The following is a 7145-nucleotide window of genomic DNA, read 5'->3' on the forward strand; positions in this document are numbered from 1 at the left end:
TTTTCATCAAGAGTGGAGAGGCAAATCATAGGACCAAAGTCGCCCCTCTTAGCAAACTCATCAAGTGAAGAGATAGTCAACTCTTGCATCACTTTTGAGACGCAATTTCAACCGCCAGTTTGTCTCTGTGTCAGCGGCGCCCAACCATACGAGGCCCAAATAGGCAATCAAGCCTGTCGCTCCCTCGACGCCCGCTACGTCAAGGAACAAGTAATATTTTGTCTTTTCTCTGGCTATCACTCTCTCTCTCTCTCCTTCAGGAGCTTCCCTTTCACCTGTTTTTCTTCACCCTTGAAGCAAAACAAGGGTGAAGAAAGGCTGTGACCCCAACAAGGCTGTGACCCCAACAAGGCTGTGACCCCAACAAGGCGGTGACCCCAACAAGGCTGTTGGGGTCACAGCTAAAGACACACAGCCACTCGTTGGATAATGATATAACTCAAGGGATATTTTTTGGTAATGAGAATATATGGCTAAAATTTTATGTAAGATAAAATATAACATGTTAAACTTTTCTTTCCATCCGTCAAATTCTTCACACGTTCCTAAAACTGGTGTGTAGAGTTTTCTTTCCACTTTCCACTTAGTAACAAACAACCAAATTCCGCAAGTTTGCAAGTCGAATAAAAATGGCGCGTGATATGACTCTTTGGCCGGAATCATGAAGAGTGAGAGACCACTTTACACACTCTTGGAGCTCTCTCTCTCTCTCTCTCTCTCTCTCTCTCTCTCTCTCTCTCTCTCTCTCTCTCTCTCTCTCTCTCTCTCTCTCTCTCTCTCTCTCTCTCTCTCTCTCTCTCTCTGTGTGTCTCTCTCTCTCTCTCTCTCTGTCTCTCTGTCTCTCTCTCTCTGTCTTTCTGTCTCTTTCTCTCTGTCTGTGTCTCTCTCTCTCTCTCTCTCTCTCTCTCTCTCTCTCTCTCTCTCTCTCTCTCTCTCTCTCTCTCTCTCTCTCTCTCTCTCTCTCTCTCTCTCTCTCTCTCTCTCTCTCTCTGTCTCTCTCTCTCTTCTCTCTCTGTCTCTCTCTCTCTGTCTCTCTCTCTCTCTGTCTGTGTGTGTCTCTCTCTCTCTCTCTGTCTCTCTCTCTCTCTCTCTGTCTCTCTCTCTCTGTCTCTCTCTCTCTGTCTGTGTCTCTCTCTCTGTCTCTCTGTCTCTCTCTCTCTCTCTCTGTCTCTCTCTCTCTGTCTGTGTCTCTCTCTCTCTCTCTCTCTCTCTCTCTCTCTCTCTCTCTCTCTCTCTCTCTCTCTCTCTCTCTCTCTCTCTCTCTCTCTCTCTCTCTCTCTCATTTTTTAAACTAAAACTAGGATTCATTACGAATTGTGCTAAAAATCGTAGTCAAACTGAAAGCTGAGAGCTCTCATCCGTCATCAGCTCAAATGAAGCCTGTCCCTATTCCAATAAATTTTCATGCAAAGAAAAAATCGAGTAAGGAACGGGATGAATCCTTCGCCAGCTGTGTGTTGAAACCTTCATCTGGTCAGTGGGTTTTGTTTAGCTTGTATTTACATGTTGAGCAAACGTGTTGCAAAGGTGAGATCAGCCTGGGGGAGGAATTATCGCTGAGAGAGAGTGACGTTCTTAAGAATGTCACAGCCAGTATGAGGTTGGTAATTGCTGAGCACCTTGTGTTATGATTCGCAACTTCTAGTTGTCCACGAAGTTGGGACAGGTGCAGTACCTTGAGACAATTTGCCTTTTTACATAACAGTAAGTTCGCCTACATCTCTCAGATGCTGTGGGATCTGATGTGCTAACCAGTCTATACGGAATAGGTCTAGACTTGAGATCAGTCTTCCTACATAGTTGTACATCTTGTCAAAAATTTTGATAAAGGATAGGAGACAGCATATCCAGGAGAGAAGTGCGTACCCAAAATGGGAGCAAAACTTGCGCCTTGAGTAAGATTTTGCAGCCGCTGCTGTCGACAAGTTGCAAGATTCGCCTTTCGCCTTGGAAGGAACTTGGCTGCCTTGCATGTATAATTAAGGACGTGACTTTCCACGATCATTTAAGAGTCAAATTGCATTCTCAAGACTTCCACTTCGTCACCGACCACCAGGTTTCTGATTCTCATGTGTGTACATATCTCAATTACAATATTATGCTCTTTCGTTATCCCCATTTCCTGTGTCTTCTGTTATTGGTGCAAACGTAACTTGGCTTCGCCTGTACCGAGTACATATTACTGCAAGTACGCCATTAATGAGCCTCGTGGCAGTAAGCATTTCTTCTTTATCATATGTAAAGGTTAGATTGTAGCCACCACCAGTGGCCTGAGCTTCAGGGATGAGAAGAGGTGGATTGTTAAGATAGACCCTTCCCAACAGAGTTCCAAGCACACTGTCTCTGCACACTGGGGTTATGTTGGCACCAACTGAGTGATGTTAAGAGTCAGTTCCATTGAGGGGGCTTCTCTGCGTTCTTGATAATATCCCCATATTAGAAGTTAAATGGAGCCTCATATATCAAGCGGTAATCACAGGCTCCTGTAGTGCCCAGAGCAACAACAACTTATGGAATTAACACTGGAATAGTACTAATTCGTGATGCCACATAGTGAAGAAGTATAACGAGAGGGTCAAAAGCAGAACGACTTTTCCTAAAATCAAATTTGACAATCACAAAGTAATCGATGATATGCCATATTTATATATAGGTGGTATGCTTATAGATGCCGTCAGTATAATGTATGTGGCTATGACGAGCGAGTATTTTTAATTATCATATGCAGTTAATAAAATTGTGAGCCCACTGAAATGTGTATATCATTACGAAAGGAATGTTGCTGTAACTAAAATTTCAATATTGCAACATTCATGCCGGGTTTTCATGCATAGATAATTATTTAACAGATACATTTATTTAAATAATTTTGTTTATTATTATTTCTTTCGAATGTCATACTTGTCATGAGTGTTTCTGCGTCACTGCTCATGACGGCGTCTCTGTCATATTAACCGTACTACAGTCATACTATGTCGGGGGGGGGGGCTGACAGCCGAGTAGACAGCGCTTCGGATTTGTAGTCCTCCACCGGGTTCGATCCCCGGTGGAGGCGGAAACAGATAAGCAGAGTTTCTTTCAGTCCCTGAAGCCTCTGTTAACCTAGCAGTAAATAGGTACCTGGGAGTTAGACAGCTGCTACGGGCTGCTTCCTGGGGGTGTGTAACAAAAAGGAGGCCTGGTTGAGGACCGGGCCGCGGGGACGCTAAGCCCCGAAATCATTCCAAGATATAACCTGACGCCTGTCAGTAGCATCTGTGCGATATAAACAACCTTTAGTATCGTTGATTTTTGGGAGACATCTCCCGTCACGCAGGGTGCAGTCGCACCTCCACAGATCTCCAGTATCAGCTCTTGATACTGGTAATGGCTCCAAAGGGCCACCACTTACGGGCTATTCATGCCCGTGCCACCTTTTGGGTGGCTTAATCTTCATCAATCAATCCGTTGATTTCTGGATGGTTAGCTTGAAGCATTCTTAACTCTCATTGTCCTGTTGTAAGCAGCATTTTCAGGCATTTACAACGTTCTACAAACGTTATAGTTGAGTTTACCCTCGATAGTAAACCCTTTTTTTTATTTGTTATAGGTAAACATGATGTTATGACTAGTATAAAATATTCTTGATTAGGCTTTAATTTTATTCCTACTAATTTTCTAAGTTTCACGGTATAGTTAATTTTAAAACTTTCACTACGTTCAGTTTAATGTTCAATAACATAATCTATTATTCCGAATGTTATTTAAACAAATTTTACATCAATTCTTGAAATCAGATTTTAAATTCCTGAAAAAAATATAACCCACTTTTTGTGCTAATTTCCGAAAATCGTATTTCGCCAAAAAATAAAGTTCAAGTTATTAAAAAAAAAAAAACTTGATGATTTTCTACCCCTCACACTCAACGGACAAATATAAGTCACGGAAAATGGCCCCGCACAAATATTTTTCTTCACCTAAATATCGAATTTCATTTCCCATGTGTCGACGGTCGAGGCGTGTTGAGCACCGGCTCGTAAACCACGCACAGAACGGCATTCCCCGCCAGTGAGAGTGAAGCTACAGAGAGCTGGGTTATGGCCTCCGTGGCACAGAGCTATGCTGTGGCCAGGGATCTGGTTGTGTGATGGTGAACTGCTTGTGGCATGAGTATGTTTGGCCTGTCTGTGATGTAGCCACGTGAGGGAGCCGGTCGGCCGAGCGGACAGCACGCTGGACTTGTGATCCTGTGGTCCTGGGTTCGATCCCAGGCGCCGGCGAGAAACAATGGGCAGAGTTTTTTTCACCCTAAGCCCCTGTTCCCTAGCAGTAAAATAGGTATCTGGGTGTTAGTCAGCTGTCACGGGCTGCTTCCTGGGGGGGTGGTGGAGGCCTGGTCTAGGACCGGGCCGCGGGGACACTAAAAAGCCCCGAAATCATCTCAAGATAACCTCAAGATAACGTGCCTTGCAAGAGGTCTGGCTTGGGTGCAGGAAACTTCAAGGCAAAGAGGTTAAGTTAGAAAGTGACTTGATGTATTACCATTCTAAACTTAGGGATAACATTTTTTAGGAAGAGCGTTAGGTGACGGTAGAGCGGTCAAATTGCAGTCAGGTAGTGGTCAAGAGGCACTCTTGCGGTCAAGCTGAGGTAAAGTTAGTCAAATTTAATAGGGTAAAGTACGAAGCTTTTTTAATGGTGCAAAGTGAATTAAGTTGTATTGCGACAGGGTGAAAAATTTTTTTTTGCTGCAGTAATGGAAAATAATCAATATTTCAGAGGATAAAGTTTTAAAGTGGTTAACATAAAGTTCAATGTTGTAGGAACGATGCTTTATTATGGTAGGGATAAGCTTTATTATGGTAGGGATAAGCTTTATTATGGTAGGGATAAGCTTTATTATGGTAGGGATAAGCTTTATTATGGTAGGGATAAGCTTTATTATGGTAGGGATAAGCTTTATTATGGTAGGGATAAGCTTTATTATGGTAGGGATAAGCTTTATTATGGTAGGGATAAGCTTTATTATGGTAGGGATAAGCTTTATTATGGTAGGGATAAGCTTTATTATGGTAGGGATAAGGTTACATGATGTATGGAGAAAATTTTACCGTGACCAAAAATGTTTCCTACGTTTGGGATAATTGTTTTGTAGCAGAGATACTCGCCTAGTGAGGAGGTAGATAGCAGAGATACCTAGTGAGGAGGTAGATAGCAGAGATACCTAGTGAGGAGGTAGATAGCAGAGATACCTAGTGAGGAGATTGATAGCAGAGATACCTAGTGAGGAGGTAAATAGCAGAGATACCTAGTGAGGAAGTAGATAGCAGAGATACCTAGTGAGGAGGTAGATAGCAGAGATACCTAGTGAGGAGGTACATAGCAGAGATACTCACCTGGTGACGAGGTAGATAGCAGAGATACTCACCTGGTGAGGAGGTAGATAGCAGAGATACTCACCTGGTGAGGAGGTAGATAGCAGAGATACTCACTTACTAAGGAGGTAGATAGCAGAGATAATCAACCGGTGAAGAACTTTGATTTAAAGATGAAATCACTTATTAATTATAGAGAATTAACTCTTAATAACTATAAAGAGCCGCATGTAAACAGTTATCCATTCATAAAGAGTGGATTTGGCGGGTGCATGGAATGGCATTTGGCATTTGTTTATGAGGACAGGCTGTCACACGACTCACAACTGCTGACGTTCGAACACTTCCGGAACAAGTGCTTCACTGACGACTTTTGTTCGAACCACAACGCTGTAAATGCTTCACTCACATATTACAAATTCAAACAATCACCAACAGAACCTAAACATCTAACCAAACCAATGCCTAAATATGCCCAGTATGCTAATATATAACAATATTTATATATATGTGAGAATTTATATGTTGAGTGAACAACATATTAAAATTGATGATTGCGTGATTGGGGTCGACCGCTGGATGGAATGGACGTGGTCTGAGGACGGGTTGCAGGCCACGTAACCCCCCAGGCTATAATCGTTCAAACTGAACTTGATGTTAAAAACAGACAAGAGAATATAAGGACATAAGAATGAGGGTATCTGCAGAAGGCCTATTGGCCCTACCAGGCATCATTATATCCACCCAATCTCATTTATATATAATAACATAAGAAGATAGTTAACGTAGTTTTAAACGTTTTGTGGAACTGAAAATGGAAATTTATCATATATAAACTAATATATATGTTCATTTTTTGTATTATTAAGCCTTGGTTAGGTTGTGTTAGGTGTTTAGAATATGTTGACAATTAATTTTATTGGCAGTACGTGGGTAAAGAAAAAAATCAACAACAATTAACACGGTAAAAATACTTTTACCATGTCGTAGCTCAGTCGATTAAGGCAGCGTCTGGGATGCTCTCGGACGTAGGTTCGAACCCTCGTCACGGCTCTTATGGATGTGTTCATTTGATGCATCACGCTATTGTGATTTCTGCAACCCGTCCTCGACTCAAGTCCATTACAACTAGCGGTCGACCCCACAGACGCATTCATAAATTTTAACATGCTGTTCATTCAAAACAGGAATTTTCTCAAATATGAATTAATATTTTGATATATTAACATATTGTGCATATATAGGCATAGGTTAGGTTAGGTGGTTGGGTTCTGTTGGCGATTATTTGTATTTGTAGTACGTGGGTGAAGCATTTATAGCGATGTGGTTCGAACATAATTCGTCAGTGAAGCACTTATTCCGGAAGTGTTCGAACGAAATGAGTTGTGAGTCGTGTGTAAACCGTTTTTCCTTCATAAACAGGGGGTTTGGCGGGTGCATGGAATCACTTTTGGATCTTTGTTTGGAGGACGGGCTGGATTTGTGTGTGTAATTTGGGTAAAGCATTTAGTGGGGTGCGGTTTGAGCACAGAAGGTGAGCTCACTGATCAACGTTTGTAGACAAACGCAATTAGTTACGAAAAATGCGAATCGTGTGTTAAATCTTTTCCATTCATAAAGAGGTAATTGGGAGGCTGGATAATTAAGCATTTGAAATTTGTTTACGAGGTTAGGCTGTCTCCAGTGACCCACAAATCAATCCTTTTTGAAGGATAGATTAAATGTTAAATTTACATTTTTAACTTTTTCACTTGTACTACTATTGTAATATATTATTATTGGAATTAGAAA

Source organism: Procambarus clarkii, chromosome 36 (assembly GCF_040958095.1).
Source record: "Procambarus clarkii isolate CNS0578487 chromosome 36, FALCON_Pclarkii_2.0, whole genome shotgun sequence".
Taxonomy (NCBI): Eukaryota; Metazoa; Arthropoda; class Malacostraca; order Decapoda; family Cambaridae; genus Procambarus; species Procambarus clarkii.